Source organism: Anomaloglossus baeobatrachus, chromosome 10 (genome assembly GCF_048569485.1).
Source record: "Anomaloglossus baeobatrachus isolate aAnoBae1 chromosome 10, aAnoBae1.hap1, whole genome shotgun sequence".
Lineage (NCBI taxonomy): Eukaryota > Metazoa > Chordata > Amphibia > Anura > Aromobatidae > Anomaloglossus > Anomaloglossus baeobatrachus.
In genome coordinates this window covers 30,610,334-30,630,630 of record NC_134362.1, presented here as the reverse complement: position 1 = coordinate 30,630,630, position 20,297 = coordinate 30,610,334, and positions in this window count along the sequence as shown.

Sequence of the window (20,297 nt, the reverse complement as noted above, 5' to 3'; positions counted from 1 at the left end):
TAACTAGACCCCGAATTGTTGATAATGGCGTAATAATGTTGGGGGTTGGGTGGCACTTTGTATTCGGGACCCCCCTTTTCTGGCTCTTCTTAGTTATTGGACACCTTGATTCTATGAAGCAGAGCGGGGTCTGGCGCGGGCCCCTGCCCCTCCTGATGAGCTGCCCGGGGGCGCCAGTGATGAACGCTGCACCTCTTCTGCCTCTTACGTGCCGGAGGTTGTAGGCACGCTCCCCTTTCATCACCTGCGCCGGGTGACAGGACTGTTCCTGCGAAAAACAACACGAGATGTCACCTGTCCATATTTAATAAGCTTCAGATACTGATGGAAAACACAACCTCCTCCTCCGCCTCTTCAGTACATGAGATGAGAGGATGAAAGGACACGTTCCCGGCTGCAGCAGCCACCGCTCTATGTGGGTTACACTTCATGGAGAACTTGGCCTCATTTTCTGTCTTGTTTGTTGTAATGTGCGGTAAATTTTCATTCACTTACGCTGAAGGCTCTAGAAAGGTAGATGCCATGTGTTGTCTGCGGCAATCCAGATGTAGCAGAGCTGCACTGCTCATATATCTCTATGGCAGAGCTCTGGTTTGCAACAAGCAATGCTTTATATATGGTTTTACATGGGACTGCAGGTAAACTTACTATGTAAAGCCTTGAACACTGCTAAATAACTTAGTATATACACTGCACTACTGATTCTGAATTACACCCTGCTCAGCTGCACTCACTATTCTGCTGGTGGAGTCACTGTGTAGATACAGTACATTTCATTACTAATCCAGTACTGATCCTGAGTTACATCCTGTATTATACTCCAGAGCTGCACTCACTATTCTGCTGGTAGAGTCACTGTGTACATAATTACATTACTTATCCTGTATTATCCTCCAGAGCAGCACTCACTATTCTGCTGGTACAGTCAATGTGTACATACATTACTTATCCTGTACTGATCCAGAGTTACACTCTGTATTATACTCCAGAACTGCACTCACTATTCTGCTGGTGGAGTCACTGTGTACATAATTACATTACTTATCCTGAATTATCCTCCAGAGCAGCACTCACTATTCTGCTGGTACAGTCACTGTGCATATACATTACTTATCCTGTATTATCCTCCAGAGCAGCACTCACAATTCTACTAGTGCAGTTACAGTGTACATGCATTACATTATTTATCCTGTATTATACTTCAGAGCTGCACTCACTATACTGCTGGTGGAGTTACTGTGTACATAATTACATTACTTATCCTGAATTATCATCCAGAGCAGCACTCACTATTCTACTAGTGCAGTTACTGTGTACATGCATTGCATTACTTATCTTGTATTATGTTCTAGAGCTGCACTCACTATTCTGCTGGTGGAATCAATGTGGACATACATTACATTACTTATCCTGTATTATCCTCCAGAGCAGCACTCACAATTCTACTGATGCAGTTACTGTGTACATACATTACATTACTTATCCTGTATTATACTCCAGAGCTGCACTCACTATTCTGCTGGTACAGTCACTGTGTGCATACATTACTGATCCTGTACTGATTCTGAGTTACATCCTGTATTCTACTCCAGAGCTGCACTCACTATTCTGCTGGTGCAGTCACAGTGTACATATATTACATTACTTATCCTGCACTGATCCTGAGTTAGCTCAGATATCTGTCATGCTTGCTGACAGTTTCCAATACCAACCTGCAAAGCTGTTAATGCCTCTCCGGAGTATAATACAGGCTGGAACTCAGAATCAGTGGAAACATATGAAGTGATGAACATAAGATGTTGTCAAAAAATGACATGTAGTCCCATGTAACATATAGTTAGCGCATTGCTGTATATCAGAGCTGCACCAAATGAGAAACTAAGCTCTGCTCCACCTGCGCGTGTTGTGAAGTGCGGCAGAAGTCGCGGCTCGGAGCCTCCGGTTATCCCATGTAATGAGTCTGTGTCAGTGTCTTCCCTTAGCTCAGTGCGATTGTGAAGTTCTATTTTCTTTGATAATATTATGGTATAGAGTCTATATAATGAGCAAATAGCAGATGTTTAGCGCACATATTCCTGCACTCAGATGGGTGATATATACATGTAAATGGGACGTATCTCTATATATATATAGCTTCTATATATTTTATTTTCATACCTGCATGAGATTCATGTCTGTGTCTGTGTGAACTGTGTCTTATCTGTCACTTATATCTGTTCCATTGTTCGGCCGCCCCCATTACCTGGCGTGTCAGGACGGCACATGGACTTACCTACCTGGCTACGTTCATAGGAGATGGGGCATATTGGCACCAAATAGGCAAATACATGAGGGTTGCTGGTTAGTCAGTGAATGCATCAAGGTTTAGTACTTTTTAAGAGGGGTTTTCTAGAGAGGATCGAGCTTTTGTGACCATCTGAGCCCCATTGAATTCTGTAATAGACAATACTGAGGTCTTTTTTTTGTGGCAGCAGGTCAGGGGAGTTTTCCAGTACAATTGCAATCCAATTTTCACTGAAAATTCAAAATGGAAAATTTGTATCTTTGAATATTGTCATGGATTCAATGCAGATTTCATCTTTGTTACATTGATAGCTCCGTCACCTGTCCTAGGCTCAGCCCCCTCGCCTATCCTAGGCTTGGCCCCCTCATCCGTAGTAGGCTCGGTCCCCTTGCCCGTCCTAGGCTCGCCTCCTTGCCTGTCCTAGTCTTGCACCCTCTCCTGTTCTAGGCTTGACCCCTCACCCGTCCTAGGCTCGGCTCCCTCACCCATCCTAGGCTCGGCCCACGGCCCCCTCGTCCGTCCTTGGCTTGGCCCCCTCGCCCGTCCTAGGCTCGGGCCCCTCGCCCATCCTAGACTGGCCCCCTCACCTGTCAGGCTCAGGCCCCTCACCAATCCTGCCACCACATTTCCATGAGAAGCCATGACCATATGGGGCGCCGTAAGGCGCAATCATGTCTGGAAGTTTTAAGGCAGATTACCAATCCAAAGTAAATTGGGTGGGGAGCAGTCCTAGGACAGGTGAGAGGTAGTCCTAGGACAGGTGAGGGGCGGTCCTTGGACAGGTGAGGGGTGTTCCTTGGACAGGTGAGGGGTGTTCCTTGGACAGGTGAGGGGTGTTCCTTGGACAGGTGAGGGGTGAACCATGGACAGATGAAGGGCGGTCCTAGGACAGATGAGGGGTGGTCCTTGGACAGGTGAGGTGCATTCCTTGGAAAGGTGAAGGGCGGTCCTAAAGACAGGTGAGGGGCAATCCTTGGATAGGTGAGAGGCGATTCTTGGACAAGTGAGGGGCGTTCCTTGGATAGGTGAGAGGCGATTCTTGGACAGGTGAGGGGCGTTCCTTGGATAGGTGAGGGGCGGTCCTTGGATAGGTGAGGGGTGGTCCTTGGATAGGTGAGGGGCCGTCCTAGGACAGGTGAGGGGCTCTTCTTGGACAGGTGAGGGGTGGTCTTTGGACAGGTGAGGGGTGGTCCTTGGACAGGTGAGGGGTGGTCCTTGGATAGGTGAGGGGCCGTCCTTGGACAGGTGAGGGGCCATCCTTGGACAGGGGAGGGGTGATCTTGTGATCTTTGGACAGGTGAGGGGCTCTTCTTGGACAGGTGAGGGGTGGTCCTTTGACAGGTGAGGGGCCATCCTTGGACAGGGGAGGGGTGATCTTTGGACAGGTGAGGGGCAGTCCTAGGACAGGCTAGGTGCAATTGGTGGTTCTAGGACAGGTGAGTATAATAATTCAGTTTTATTTGCAAAATGGAAGACGTGACTTGAATCCCCCCAAAATTCATATATTTGCAAATCTGAATTTTTCAGGAAATTTGGAACATTTTTGAGTCGTTACAAATCATTTTGCTCATCTCCAGCCATTACCTTTAAAAAAAACGACATTTCATTACCCAGATCACACAGTGTAACTATTATCTGACCATGTGACGTGTCTCCAGGTACAGTGTCCTATGGATTAGGACATTACTCCAGCAGCTATAGAAGCTGGACTAGGGGGCACAACTTCGGCCGACCATCGTGTGATCTCTCTCGGCTCTGTTGTATATCTGACCGTCATCCAGCCCCTGATCGGCCCTTTTTGAGGGTGGAATTGCGCCCCCTGTGTGCTGCACTTGTACACATTGGCTTGTCCTGATGTGAAGTTCCCTTCAATTCAATGAAGACTATGTTAGTGACTGAGCTGTAACAGATCAACAGATGCTTAAATATTAGTTTCTGCTCCTTCCAGGAAGAGGGTGTGTACATTTGCTGATCCTGCCTCTTTCCAGGTTCTGCACATGCTCAGTACATTGAGCAGAGCATGAGCATACTGGGATATGTTCTGCACATCACAAGCACGCGCAACACTGCAAATTCAGCCTAATAGCCTTAAAATAATTGGAGGAAATATTTCAATGACATTTTTTGAAAAAGTGGAGTTGCCCTTTAAGATTTTGCATTCCATTTTTCTATTCCACATGAATATTTCCGTCCTGCTGTTCTATATTTTCAGCGATTCCCTGCATAATAATTTGCCTAAGAGAAGGTGGGAATATCTCCATAATTATGGCTTGGCCGCGGCTGTGATGGATCGCCCGGCGCTATCAATGAGTTGTTTTAGCCAGAGGTAAATGCAAAGCTGCTATTAGGATAAATACATTCCCCGCGCTGAGCGGTTACATTATGTGAAAAGCGGCAAATCTACTTTTTTTTTATATTGATTGGTCGGTTAATTACAGTCCAAACAGTATCATCTTTTTCCTGTGTTTTATCGGTTCAAAGCTTCAAAAGGGTAAAAATACATTTTATAAAGTTGATACAAAATAATAATAATAATATGAATAATAATAATACAAATAATAATAGTGATAATAGTAAATAACATAAAATTACTAACAACAACAATAGTAAATAGAACTTCTCCATTTCATCAGTGGAAATAAAAGTATCCTTTTACATGTAAAGGATAACTTAAAGGGGGTGTCCAGAATAAATCCACGAGTCTGCAGTCACTTTATATTACATGGATTGACTGCAAACTTGTGGATTTAGACCAGACAACCCCTTTAAAATCAATTAAAGGGATCATCCAGGTTAATAGATGGGGTCTTCTATTCAGGATCCTTATTTACCTCTCTAGAGGATATGCCCTTTGCTTAATTTAAACAGGAAAATAGACAATGCACAATCTCCGTAATGGGGGGCATTGCAGGAAAACTTAATACAGTACTTCTTGCCATTTGCACCATAGTTCGTCCCAACAAGAAGACATTTCATAATGAGTCTATTATTAAAGGGACCCTTTTATTAAATAGGTCTGAAGCAGAAAACCCCTTTAATGCACTAAACATGGGTAACTTGCTCTTAGAGGGCCGGCATATCTGTTGATTAGACGTTTAATATACTGATTATATTGATGATTTTGGGGTCACTGTTTACAATGTACAATAGGGGGCGCTCTAAGGCAGCATCATGTGGGGGACGTTTTCAGCGTCTGATTGACATATTTATTAACTTTCTATGACATTTCATGGGAGCAAGGGAATATTGTAGCAGATGTCACTGGGTAGGGTCCGACGCCTATATCGATCATCCATGCTACAAATGACTGACTTATAGAGTAATCTTCTAGAAAAAAAAACAACTTATCTAAATGTAAACTCAAAGCAATATAAGTTTACACCCCCTCCAAAAGGGGTTAATATTAGCCATTTTTAATTTTGCCGCCTTAGGCATAGGCCAGATTCTTCGCACTTAATTATTACACAGGTGTTGAAGTTTACAGCCCTTCCAAAAGGTGTTTTGATTAGCCACTTTTCATTTTTTCCGCCTTAGGCATAGGCCAGATTCTTCGCACTTAATTATTACACAGGTGTTGAAGTTTACAGCCATTCCAAAAGGCGTTTTGATTAGCCACTTTTCATTTTGCTGCCTTAGGCATAGGCCAGATTCTTCGCACTTAATTATTACACAGGTGTTGAAGTTTATACCCCCTCCAAAAGGCGTTTTGATTAGCCACTTTTCATTTTGCCGCCTTGGGGATTGGCCAGATTATTACACAGGTGTAGAAGTTTACACCCCCTCCATAAGGGGTTAATATTAGCCACTTTAATTTAATGCCTTAGGCATGGGCCAGATTCTTAGCGCTTTATTATTACACAGGTGCAGAAGTTTACACCCCCCTCCAAAAGAGTTTAATATAGCCACCCCGCCTTAGGCATGGGACAAATTCTTAGCACTTAAAGTATTACACAGTTGTTGAAGTTTACACCGTCCTCCAAAAGGGGTAACTATTAGCCACTTTTAATTTTGCCGCCTTAGGCATGGGCCAGATTCTTAGCACTTAATTATTACACAGGCAAGAAATACACTAATTGGAAATAGAAAACAAAACAATATAAGTTCACAACCCCTCCAAAATGGGTTGTCATTAGCCACTTTTCATATTGCTGCCTTAGGCATGGTTCAGCTTCAGCACTTAATTATTACACAGGTGTAAAAGTTTACACCCCCCTCCAAAATGGATTAATATTAACCACTTTTAATTTTATTGCCTTAGGGATTGGCCAGATTATTACACAGGTGTAGATGTTTACACCCCCCTCCATAACAGGTTAATATTAACCACTTTTCATTTTGCCGCCTTAGGCATAGGCCAGATTTTTAGCACTTATTTATTACACAGGCAAATACACTAATTAGAAATAGAAAACAAAACAATATAAGTTTACAACCCCTCCAAAATGGGTTATTATTAGCCACTTTTTATATTGCTGCCTTAGGCATGGGCCAGATTCTTAGTACTTAATTATTACGCAGGTGTAGAAGCTTACACTCCGTCTAAAAGGGATTAATATTAGCCACTTTTCATTTTGCCGCCTTAGGTATGGGCCAGATTTTTAACATTTAATTATTACACAGGTGTAGACGTTTACACCCCCCTCCAAAAGGGGTTAATATTAGCCACTTTTAATTTTGCCACCTTAAGCATGGGCCAGATTCTTAGTACTTAATTATTACACAGGCAACAAATACACTAAATAGAAATAGAAAACAAAACAATATAAGTTTACAACCCCTCCAAAGGAGTTATTAGCCACTTTTCATTTTGCCGCCTTAGGCATGGGCCAGATTCTTAATACTTAATTATTACACAGGCAACAAATACACTAAATAGAAATAGAAAACAAAACAATATAAGTTTACAACCCCTCCAAAAGGAGTTATTAGCCACTTTTCATCTTGCCGCCTTAGTCATGGGCCAGATTTTTAGCACTTAATTATTACATAGGCTTAGAAATTTACACCCCCTCCAAAGGGGGTTAATATTAGCCACATTTCATTTTGCTGCTTAAGGCATGGGCCAGATTGTTAGCACTTAATTATTACATAGGCAACAAATACACTAAATAGAAAACAAAACAATATAAGTTTACAACCCCTCCAAAAGGAGTTATTATTAGCCACTTTTCATTTTGCCGCCTTAGGCATGTGCTAGATTCTTAGCACTTAATTATTAAACAAGTGTAGAGGTTTACACCCCCCTCCAAAAGGGTTTAATATTAGCCACTTTTCATTTTGCCGCCTTAGGCATGGGCCATATTTTTAGCACTTAATTATTACACAAGCAACAAATGCATTAGTAACATAAAAACTTACAGTACAGGATAGTGAATCTGCCATAGTTGGGGGTCCAGAAATTACAATTTAGTGCTATAAATGAGGGGTGGAGGTTGACATTTCCATGAGTCCTCCCTTCCATTAAGTTAAATATGGTCCTGACCTTGAGGGGCGTAGGGAGCAAGGGGGTGATCTCCTCACCTGCACTTTTTGGGCTGTATACAAGTTTATGCTATATACTAGAATGCTACTGAACAAAATTTGGTCCGGTGACAAGTTCCCTTTAAGAAGATTATACCACAATCAGGTAAAAAGTCCAATTTTCAGATTAATACCGGCCTCTCAGTATGGCAGACTTTCCAGCTGTGGATGTATGCCAATTAAATGCAAGGTAATAGTGGTCTGATCTCTGCACCGCTGTCCCCTTTTACTGAGCGCAGCTCCTGGGAAGCAATCTCTTCAATGACTTAATGCAATCTCATCAACAGCGGTGGAATATTAGCCTAAGCAAACACTCATCACTGAGCAGAGCCTTTCATGCAGGAGAAATGAAATACAAGCAAATCTACCCATGGAATACTGAACTGAAATCAATTAGACCTCTCTGCAGGGAATGATATTTTTGTCAAGATGAATTATTCTTGGCTCTGCTCATAGAACTGAATAGGATCAGAGGCTTCGGCTGAAGAAATCTCCCACATCCCGCTAATTACTGTCATTCCCTTCCCCTGTTTAGAAGGCTTTACCTCTGTGCCAAAACCTGTCTGACGGAAACCATTTTTGGAGTTAATTGCACTTCACTGGTTACATTTTCTTGGTTTTTGAGGAACGTGTTAAAATGCCTGAGAATTCCTGCCAATTTAGTCGAGGTTCACACTGCCGATAGGAGAAAAAAAAAATGTATCTTCTGAAATAAAGCATCTACGTCCTACCATGGATACAAATGGCACCATGTGGACCCCATTCACTATAATGGGGATTCTTGGATGAAGGCTCGAACCCAAGTGTGAACCTAGAATTTGTGGCTTTTTTAGCCTTTAAATTATATAACATATTACAAATATTTTATTACTGGATATGAGATCATTATGTAAACACATTGCAAGTAGGGATGATCGAATACCTCAAATATTTGGCTTCGCGAATATTTTCCGAACAGGTCGCCGCTATGCGAATACTCGATGCACAATGTAAGTCTACGGTAAGCCCGAATAGTTCCGAATAGTTGTTATTCGGGGTTTCCCATAGACTTACATTGTGCATCGAATATTTGCGAATAGTGAAATAGTGGCGATTTATTCAGCAAATATTGTCTAAGTCTTGCACGTCTTCTGCTTGGAATATTAAAAAAAAAAATTAAAAAAAAGTTGGGCAAAAAATCTGGATTTAGGTATGTTAAAGAGGTTGTTCACTACTTTTACAATGATGACCTCTCCGAAGTATAGGCCATCAATGTCTGATTCACCCCGCACCCCGGCCGATCAGCTGTTCTTGGTCCCCAGCGCAGTTCCGGAACTGCTCCACCTTCTGATAGTGGCCACAGCCAGGTCCTGTACATCTGCCGCCTATTGATTAGAATGGGAAGCGGATGTGCAGTACCCAGCTGTGGCCGCTATGAGAAGACGGAGCAGCTCCGGAACTGAGTATTTATGGCCGCCGGAACATAGAACAGCTGATCGGCGGGAGTGTGGGGCGTCGGACCCCGGCTGATCAGACACTGATGAGCTATCCTAAGGATAGGCCATCAATGTAAAAGTAGTGGACAACTCCTTAAAATAATTCCTAGGCATTCAAGGCGTTTTGTGATATTAGGATAAAGCCGCAGGTTTGGCTGCAGAAACACAGTTAATGGCAATCGTCAGAGGAGGTTGTGGCTGGCCATATATTCCCTCTGGACCCCATGTACCTATACATGGCTGCCGATGTGATCTATTGACAGGACTGGTTTGCCAAAACAGGAGCTGCTCCTTCTTTCATTCTGGCTGATAGATGTAGGTCATTAACCCTCCCCTATGGCACCAATGTGCCCTACTTGGACATATGACAACTCGTTTTTAGGAATTGGTGATCATGCAAATTCTCTCTTAGGCAAATAAAATGAAAAAAAATGTGCAAAATATGGAGGCTGCAGATGTACTAGTAACATTTCTCCTCCAAGTGAAGGAGGAGAAATTAAGTTCTAGGTCAAAATGGTCTTGAAAGAGGTTGTCCACTACTCAGACAAACCCTTGTTAGTTGCAGTATTGCCCCATGTATATTAGCATCTTGTACTCCCCTTTGGTGCCGATGCTGATCCAGCCTTGTCTCCACGGGCATTGACATTGTTATGCCATGTGCGTCCTGAAACCAAACAGTGGCTGCTTCCTTCAGGCGAAACAGAGGTTCGGAAGACGTGAGAGCTGCTCCGAAGGAGGAGAGAGTGAAGCCGCCACTGATTGACTGCAGGGCTCACAACAATGTCAAAGCCCTTGGTGAGCAGGCATCAATGTGGCTGGATCGGCGCTGGCACCAGAGGGGAGCACGGACCGTTATTTTACAAGGGGAAATATAACAATTGACAAGGTAAAAAGGGATTGTCCAAGTGGTGGACAACCCCATTAAGGGAGTTGTTTTTGAGTGGTGGCACTTTCCTGAAAAGAGCAATAGTGGCATGTAGCACAATAGTTGGCCAAGTAGAGTTGTCCCCATCTACTGTTTTTTTTTTGTTGTCAGGATGACAAGCAAATGTCGATGTTCCTTCTCTGATATTATGTCAGTCTGACATCTTTTGGGTCAGGAAGGAAGTTTGGATGGCAAGGATGACTGTTATTCTAGCCATCGAATATAAAACAGAACCTAGTGTTCTCAGATTCAGACCTACCTTGTAATATATTTGTTTGCTTGGACAACAAACTTTTCCTTCATCTTGAAAGTCATCCCAAGGTTGAGGCGAAACAGCAAACTTACAGCTTCACTAAAGAAATCTCTGCACTTTTCATGTAATTGACTTATATTAAAAAAAAATTAAAAATCTTATGATTCACAAAATTCGAAATCAATTTACCAAGAATGTCGTCTCCTAATCTGTGAGGGAGATATTGAATCTGGCAACTCTTAAAATTCTTTTTTTCCCCCTGACTTACACCCAAAAAAATACTTTTGTCGACTCTCATAACCCCACTATGTTTACCAAGAACGACACGAAAAAATTATTGGGTGTTGAAATTCCCAAAACCTTCACTGCACTTTATGTAATTTGACTTGGATTTAAAAAAAAAAATTCAAAATCTGATGATTCTCAAAATGACAAATAAGTTTACCAAGAATGTTGTTTCCTAAACTGTGAGATAAAAGATAGAGTCTGGCAACTGTACAATTTTATTTTCCTCCCAACTAACACTCAAAAAATTACTTTTGTCGACTCTCAAAATTCCAAGAGTGGCACAAAAAAAACCCAAAAAACTATTGGGTCTTGAAATTCCCAAAAACTTCACCCGACTCCAACTTTAGACTTCGAAACTTTTTACAAAGTCTGGTAACTTTGAAGATTCCAACAAGTCTACTAAGGTTGTGGTTCCCCCTTTCTCCAGTAACTGCAATTTCTTATGGCCACTCGTCTATTGCTTAGAGTATATCTCCTTGTATACGGGCAGGTATATGATTCCATCATCGGTATTTTGAACAAGAGTTGCCAACTTGCTTTACTTGTCCTTCAGCTGAGCATCTGAGGCAGGCAGCTAGTAGAGAGCATTTACAATTATGAATGCTCTTTTCCTGATGACCGGCCAATGTGAACAGGCTGCCTATTGTTCAATGAACAGGCAAAACCCTAGTTGATCAGGTGAAATGTTTCCGTTTGCTTAAAAAATGAATCATTCACGACAGCACGTCCTCTTTAAACAAGACATGCCCTGCCGAGGACATTGATAGTCTATGTGCACAGAACGACCAAACTAGTGAGATTTCTGGGCCCATGGAAAGTGAGACCTGTCTGAATAGGGTATTGAATGACCATTGATCAATTTTAAGTAGCTGCTTGGTGAATGTTTTAAGAGCCGCCACTGACCATGGATCACTTCCCAAGTAGCCAGTTGGTGAATGTTTTAAGAGCCGCCACTGACCAGTGATCAATTCCTAAGTAGCCGGTTGGCGAATGTTTTAAGAGTCACCCCTGACCATTGATCAATTTCAAGTAGCCAGTTGGCAAATCTTTTAAGAGTCACCCCTGACCATTGATCAATTTCTAAGTAGCCGGTTGGCGAATTTTTTAAGAGGAGCCACTGGCCATTGATCAATTCCTATGTAGCCAGTTGGCGAATGTTTTAAGAGCTGCCATTGACCATTGATCAATTCCTAAGTAGCCGGTTGGTGAATGTTTTAAAAGCCGCAATTGACCATTGATCAATTCCTAAGTAGCCAGTTGGCAAATGTTTTAAGAGCCGCCATTGACCATTGATCACTTCCTAAGTAGCCGGTTGACGAATATTTTAAGAGCCATCATTGACTCGATCAATTCCTAAGTAGCCGGTTGGCGAATGTTTTAAGAACTGCCATTGACCATTGTTCAATTCCTAAGTAGCTGATTGGCGAATGTTTTAAAAGCCGCAATTGACCATTGATCAATTCCTAAGTAGCCAGTTAGCGAGTGCTTTAAGAGCCGAAATCGGCCAGTGTAAACTAACTCAAACTGATGCTGTCTTCTGAGGATCCGCAAATCTGGTTACAAAGACCCTGTTGATTCAGGTTTCTTCAAACCAATCTCTTATCCTTTTTGCTGCTCCTGTTATTGCCCATGTTTTTGGTATTCCACAGAAATTGAATTCTGTGGCACTTTTTAGGGTTTGGGGTCTACACATGGTGACCACAAATAAATCACGTCAACTCATAATTTCTTAAAGTTCCAATGAAACTCAAGTTGTTGGGACTTTATACTAGAGATCTCCTTTATGCAGAGGAGACAGAGATTTCAATAACTTGACTCCCCCAAGGCGATAAGACAGTGGATGTTTTTGAGATGCACTAGAAGCCATGAAGACTTGCCATTGAACTTCATTCTCTGTAGTCTTTTGATTTGACTGCAATTCATTCTGTGAATAGGAATCACGCTTAGAGATCTTTGCTCGCAATTCTCTGTATTGTTGCTATTGAAACCCATTTGTCTTATCATCTGTCCCTGCGCACAATTACTAGACACAAGCTAATTATTTCTCTTCTCTAGTGAACACTGACAAAACATGTTTTCTAGATTGCATTGTACGACGATTCCGGGTGGGAGGGTATCTCATTGTAGACTATGCAGCACTTGTCACAATCCCATAGGGACGCTTAGTGTTGTATTACAGTCGATGTGCACAAAGAACGACTTCCATCCATAATAATCTCAGCCTCGCGTTGCGATGCAGCCACCACTTGTATGTTCGTGATATGATTGACTCAGCCGCTAAACTCATGTCTTCCATTAGAAAACGTCTTTGTTTGCTCATCTTTCCTTTGTGGTCAGGCAGCACTTTACTAAATAGACTGGATATGAGATAGGATACAAGAAAGGATGAGTTATAGAGACTTACGCCACTCATACAAGTTAGATGGCTGTTGGCCAAGTAATGGTTCGACCGGCAGCCATCTTGGCTATCTTTCCCATACTCAGGCGCGCTCGATTGGCAAAGTGCTCCTGTGTTCTCCATGACAGAGCCACAGCCAGACTCCTCTATCTCCAAGAGAACAAAATAATCGGCAGTTCAAAATGAGATACGCCAGGTCTTTAACACTCCCTATATCATCTGTCCAGGGCCCCATATATATAAGACTGCCAGCAAAACGCATCAATTTCGGCAGCTACAGTTGATACTAGACTAATGTGTATGGGGGCCTTAATACAAGGTCGGAAGAGATACGGATAGATTTTGAGATTATGAACAACACAGAGAGATATGAAGATGGAGAAATGGAAGAGACTGTCACATAAATGCGGATGAAACCCTAGACATGACGAAGAGATAAGGCCAATAGGGTGAGATATGGGAAAGTGTGAAGACCAAAGAGTAAATGGGGAAGAGTAAAACTAAAAATAGTAGAGTGAATGAAGGCAGATTACAGCTGATTCCATTGATTCATCGATTCTTTAAATTCATGGATTGGCCAACTAACGGGTGTTCAGTGTTCACTTGAAAACTGAATGTTAGAGCACAAGACAAATATGATCCCATGGAGTTAACTCAGTTGAGGTCATTTACTTAGCACAATATCTAAATATGTTATATGTTCTTGTATGATGGATATACCTGACCTAATTCATTGTGAAGGCTAGGAAGCATATTCATGAAGGTATGGGACATTAGATGCTAAGAAGTGTCCTAGGTAGGAATTATAGGTCAACATGAGTCCCCATAGAGAATTAGATTCAGTCAATGAACCTTAGCACAAAGTGCCAATTCCATATCCAATGATAATGACCCATTACACCAGGCACTACATTCAGTTGAAGAACGTCATGGTCAATGTTCATGGACAGTTGATACCATTGATTCTTCAAATTCATGGATTGCTCAACCAATGGGTGTTCAGTGTTCACTTGAATTCTGAATGTTAGAGCAGAAGACAAACTGGATCCCATTGAGTTTGCTTAGTTGAGGTCATTGATTTGGTACAATACCTAAATATGATATATGTTCTTGTATGATGGATATTCCTGACCTAATTCATTGTGAAAGCTAGAGGAGCATATCCATGAAGGTATGGGACATTAGATGCTAAGAAGTGTCCTACATGGATCTCCATAAAGTAGATTCAGTTGATGAACCTGAGCCCCAAGTGCCAATTCCATATCCAATGATGATGATGATGACCCGTGATACCAGGCACTAATTTCAGTTGAAGAACCTCATGGTCCATGTTCATTGACTCTTTGATCTTCTTCTTTAACGGTTAATTGGGATCAAGCTTTTGTGGTTATCATTTGTGATCAAATACAAAATAGATGAAGCTCAAAATGTATTTTTTATCGACACTTTCAAGAGCCAAAGAGTGACGAGAAATAGACTTAGATGACTTAGATGATGGAGAGTTGGGTGGAACAGCAAGGAGTAGAGTGATGATGTGAATGAAGGGTGGAGAGTAGGGCCGAGAGACAACTTCATTCTTACTTCTAGATGTTTAGGAGACAGCCTGACCAACTTATCTTTATTTTAGCCAGTAATATAACACATCGTCAGGTAAGCCATTTGCCTTATAGGTGTCTTATCCATTCATCCATTTGTAGTCCGAGTGTCGTCTGTGTCTCATTCCCTCCCTTGTGTCATGTTGTGTCTTCTGTGTCTTTTCTGGCACTTTTATTGCGGACCTATTACTGAATAGGTTTAATCCTAATTACTTGCGTAATGTCGTATAAAGGAACAGACATTCTTTATGGGTACTGCTACCTATGGATATAGATATGTACCCAATATCAGGTCCTTATTTTTCTTTCCTTAGCTGTACATGAAGAATATAGATACAAATGTTTTAAATAAAAGATGCATCATATCTAATATTATAGAAATATCTATATACTGAACATATATAATGTACATTAGTGGTATAAGAGATCATTATTATCCTTGAGGCCCTACCTCAGATTTTCTATTTATGTGTACAAATGCAATTTATTGTATTATATATATATATTGCTTATTATATGATGATGTTATAAATTAGAGTTTATTCTAAATTGTCTGAATTCCAAAACATGAAATAAATGTCAGTGTTGAAAAGTACTTGAGTGGTTCAATTATTTCAGCACACATTTTTTTTTTTGCAGACCCCTGAGATACAGTTTGCGGTCATGAACCTCCCAGTAACGGTCATGGTCGTCTTTCTGATATATGAGACTTGTGACAAATCCAGGACTTGAGAGTCATTTTCATTCTTGATGCTCAATATTAAATGTGTTTTACTTTCCTTTGGCAGTCATAGGGTTAATGATACTTTGCTTTCCAGCAGCTTCTGACTCCTGGTCAGGTGTTTCCGGTTTGGGACCACTCCCAGTCCCTTTTTATACCCTTTGCTACCAGCCGAAGGTGCCGGTTATTCTCTTTGCCATTTGGATGCTGGATGGAGCTGCTGTAAGCCTCTGTTGTTACTGTGGTGGCTGCAGTCTTGGGGTTGACTGCAGCAGTTTGTTTACTGTTTTCCCCATTTGTCTTCCTTCCCTGGTGTGTTGTTTTAGTGCAGCAGTGAGGCTAGCATCCCTTACCTGCCCACTCCCTAGCCAGGGACTATTGTAGGGTCATCTCAGGGCTTCAGTTTCCAGCTCTGTGACAGGTGAGGAACCTGTGTAGGGACTGGCTAGTAGTGTAGGGTACAGCAGTAGGTAACTGGAAAGGTGTCCATCTTCCCTCTTACTAGTCCTAGGGCCCTCTGTTAACGTGTCCACGGTGTATCCCTTGTTTGTCATGGTGTAACCCTTGTTAAATTATGTGTTTGGCCTTACGCCGGACCTTCCCCTAGTCAGTGTGTGACAGTAACACGTTGGATGTGGGATTAATGTCCAAAATGCTGTTGCCTTCACTAGCTCTCGTGTATCAGCACAGCTTCATTCCGGAACTGATTCCCCTTTTAAATCTATTGTGATTAGAGAGAAGCGGGCCCATGGAAGATCGGTTCGGCGGGTTCAGCTGAACTTTATCTAAAGTTCAGTTTGGGACCCAAACCCCAATGGAAATCACTAATTGGACAGTTCAGGTCTCTGTCCACATGCAGCCAGCCATAAACACAACACTTACGGGGGCTGCAGTTTTCCAGACTTTTTTTTAGGTGCACACTTCACCCGATCATGCTGTTTTTCACTCTCAGTGCAAGCCGATCAACCACTGCAAGTGGCTTACACTGGGCTGGGCACTGAACGTACTTGAACACAGTGATGCTCATGCGAGTGGTTTGCATACGTAAAGCACCCCAACTCGAACAATGTCTTTTGTAAAGTCTATGTTTGCTATGAACACCGAACTGCGGATTCACTCATCTTTAATCATGATGTCTACTTTTCTATCTGTACATCCTTTGTGGTCTACCCTGCTCATACACTTGGACTTTTTCTCCCGTCTCCACACTTTAATCTGCATTTCCCAATCTTTTCCACCTCCCTGCTACAATCTCTAACATTAAGGAAGAGTGGAGTAAATAGAGCCCTCAGCTAGAAGCAGTGTTCTGCTAGATCTGTGCGAAAGGCAGCAGCACAGCCAGCTATGTAGCAAAGTTACCCTGACTCTACAACAACAAAAAAGTGTAGGGAATTATCAATGGTAACATTTACAAAAGTTGCCTCATTTTTCATTTATCAAGCAAATGATAAAAGAACCAAAAGATGTCCAGCAGGTGCCTATAGCCCTCAAAAAACAAGCAACCTTTAGTGTAATAAATCCATCTGCAATCACTAACGACACATTTTTATGCAAATTATTTCACTTTTTCATCTGATTTAACCAAGAGTATATAGTGGATGTAATACAAGTCTACATATATCTTCAATCTAAAACTTAAGGGCTTTTCCAATATTTTTTATTTTCATTCCATAGGTTTTTGCAAAGCATTGCCTTCTCAGCTGCAGCCAGTCATCTCATCCGAGAGTATACGAACGCTGCAGCCAGTCAGTTCTGTTACTTTTCTAATAACAATGTAATTCATGGAAACACTTGTAGTCATTCACTAATGCAAATTTCTAATATAGTTTAGGGTAAACATTTTTTTTTGTCAGCGTTTTTTTATAACAATTTTTTTTTTATAAACAAAATGTTTAAAACATTTAAGCCATAAAACAATCACAAAACATTTATCAAAGTTCCCACTTTGAGTTTTATTTAAATTATTTTTATATTTATAATAATATATTTTAATTTTAAAAAACTTTTTCTAACTGTATGACACCATAAAACAATCACAAAACTTATATCAAAGTTCCCACTGTGAGTTTTATTTATTTAAATTATTTTTATATTATTTATTTTTATATATTTTTATTTTAAAAAACTTTTTCTAACTGTATGACACCATAAAACAATCACAAAACTTATATCAAAGTTCCCACTGTGAGTTTTATTTAAATTATTTTTATATTATTTATTTTTATATATTTTTATTTTAAAAAACTTTTTCTAACTGTATGACACCATAAAACAATCACAAAACTTATCAAAGTTCCCATTTTGAGTTTTATTTATTTAAATTATTTTTATATTATTTATTTTTATATATTTTTATTTTAAAAAACTTTTTCTAACTGTATGACACCATAAAACAATCACAAAACTTATATCAAAGTTCCCACTGTGAGTTTTATTTATTTAAATTATTTTTATATTATTTATTTTTATATATTTTTATTTTAAAAAACTTTTTCTAACTGTATGACACCATAAAACAATCACAAAACTTTTATCAAAGTTCCCATTTTGAGTTTTATTTATTTAAATTATATTTATATTTATTTTTCTATAGTTTTATTTTAAAAAACTTTTTCTAACTGTATACTGTATATAAGATCTTCCTCTTCTTGTAAAAACCCCTATATCTGATTCGATCAGAAAAGGCTCCAGCTTCTGGATGGGAGCAAAAAATGACTATTCAATGACAGCAAGCACAGATCTTAACGATGAACTGAAATGCAAAAAGTTGATCTTTGCATTATACGAAAGTTCTAATTTTGGGAACGCTTTAAAGAACGTCGGATCTAGAAAGTTTTCTCCATTACGGTACACATCTGACCACAAGTCCCTTTTTGCTGTGGTTTCTAATATCGGAGGTTATGATGGTCTTTTCTCGCGGCCCCTGAAGACTAATTATGTGCACAGTGCAAAAATAGATGTCGTCTACCATTACTCCAGCGCTCATCATAAAACAGGTCCGTGGAGAGAAATATTTGGAGGGGGTAAAGCAAAGAACAGAGGGATGTATTAAAAGTACCGACCCTCATGTATATTGCATGAACATTAGCATCCTGTAATAAAAGCTCATCCATTGTATTAGGCGTTCATCAACTTTGTATATTAACTTCGTAATCTAAAGGTTGATTAATAAATCAGCCATAAGAGGGGCTTCTACCCAGAGGAGGCGATTTATTAAAACTGCAAACTTACGAAAATGCTGAATGATGGTGTTCTAATAAAGGTTTGCACCATTAATTTGCTTCCTTATGTCACATTTTTGTGCAATTTTGCCCAATTTTTGCACCCAGCCTAGCATAGGTCACCTCCCTTCCAATGGGCAGCACCTCTTTGCTGAAAACTTGCCTAAAACTCCAAAACGCAGGAAAGATTCGGGCTCAAATTAAGCCAGAATTTGGGTTTTCGTTGTTTAGTAAATAAGTCCCTGTATTATTATTTTTTCTGTATTTTTCCTAGTATTTTTTTTGACAAAAGTGTAAAATAAAAAGAATAAAAAAATAAAATAAAAATAATGCTAGTGTAGGATTTTTTTGGGAAAGTTTTTATGTAATTTTTTTTAATAGGTGATGAAAGGGTTAAAATCCGCACTGCCATGTAACAAAATAATTCAGAAAGTGATTTATTATGTATTTTGGTTGGATTTTTTTTAGTATTTTTTTGGGGGGTTGGGGCTGGGGTCCTGATTCTTTACCATTCGTGTTTTCCCCTAGGCTTATTATAGGAAAAAAAGAAACGAAAAAAAACCAAACCAAAACACATAAGAAAAATGCATGAGTGATTAAAAAAACTCCACAAAAATTGCTGGTAAAAAAATGCATAAAAATCATGACTTAAGCGGGATAATATAATTTTGCTGTTTCATTGCTACACTATATGTAAATATAAAATGAATAAGAAAGAAATAACACTGAAAAAAATCTACTGTTTTGTGTTTAGGGCTCCAATGTAGATGAGTGTGTTTCCATAGTTACAGACTACAAACAAACCCTGTGTAGTCAGATCATGGTCTTCTTTACTTATACATTTTTTATTTTCTTGTTTTTAACCTTGGAGATTTACAAGTTGGATACACAAAACCCTGGGATTTTATTTTTTAAATCAAAACCATTTCCAAAGTTACTATCAAGTTTAACACTGCACTAAGGGAGATGCTGAAGCTACAAGCATTGTAGCTTCAGAGTGCAGTTAGCAGGCAAACCACCAGAGGGCAGTAGAGTAGTCAGTAAACCAGGTCAGCAGCAGGAGGTCTCGTCAATAGCACAGGGATGATCAAATCGTGGTCAGGTGATAGCCAAAGGTCGGAAGCCGGAAAGTCACATATGCAACAGAGGGGAGAGACGGAGCTGAAGTTAGGAACATGGATACAGGTCAGATGGCGGGATGTCAAATTACAAACAAGGGAGGAGGACACACAGGTTGGGACCTGGATAAGACAAACAGGGAAGGGTACACAGTAGACAGGAGCGGGTAGTCAGGACCAGGACAGATGGAGGAGAGTATGGGTCAGAACAAGGTAGCTGGGAGACAGGACAGATCAGGTAACTCACCAGAGCCAGTAACACACACTGCAGAGCATAAACTATCACTGGCACTGAACCGGGGGTGCAGCACCAGGATATAGTGTTCCGGAAACCAGAGTGAGGCAGGATGGAGTTAACCTCTGACATGACCAGGCCGGAGCTGGGTGAAAAATCAAACCACAGTGGCCAATACAGACCTGGATCATGACATAAAGTCATCCATTGCAAGACAACAACTCTCACCATCAGTTGTAGGTTTGCAACATCTGGTAATCAATA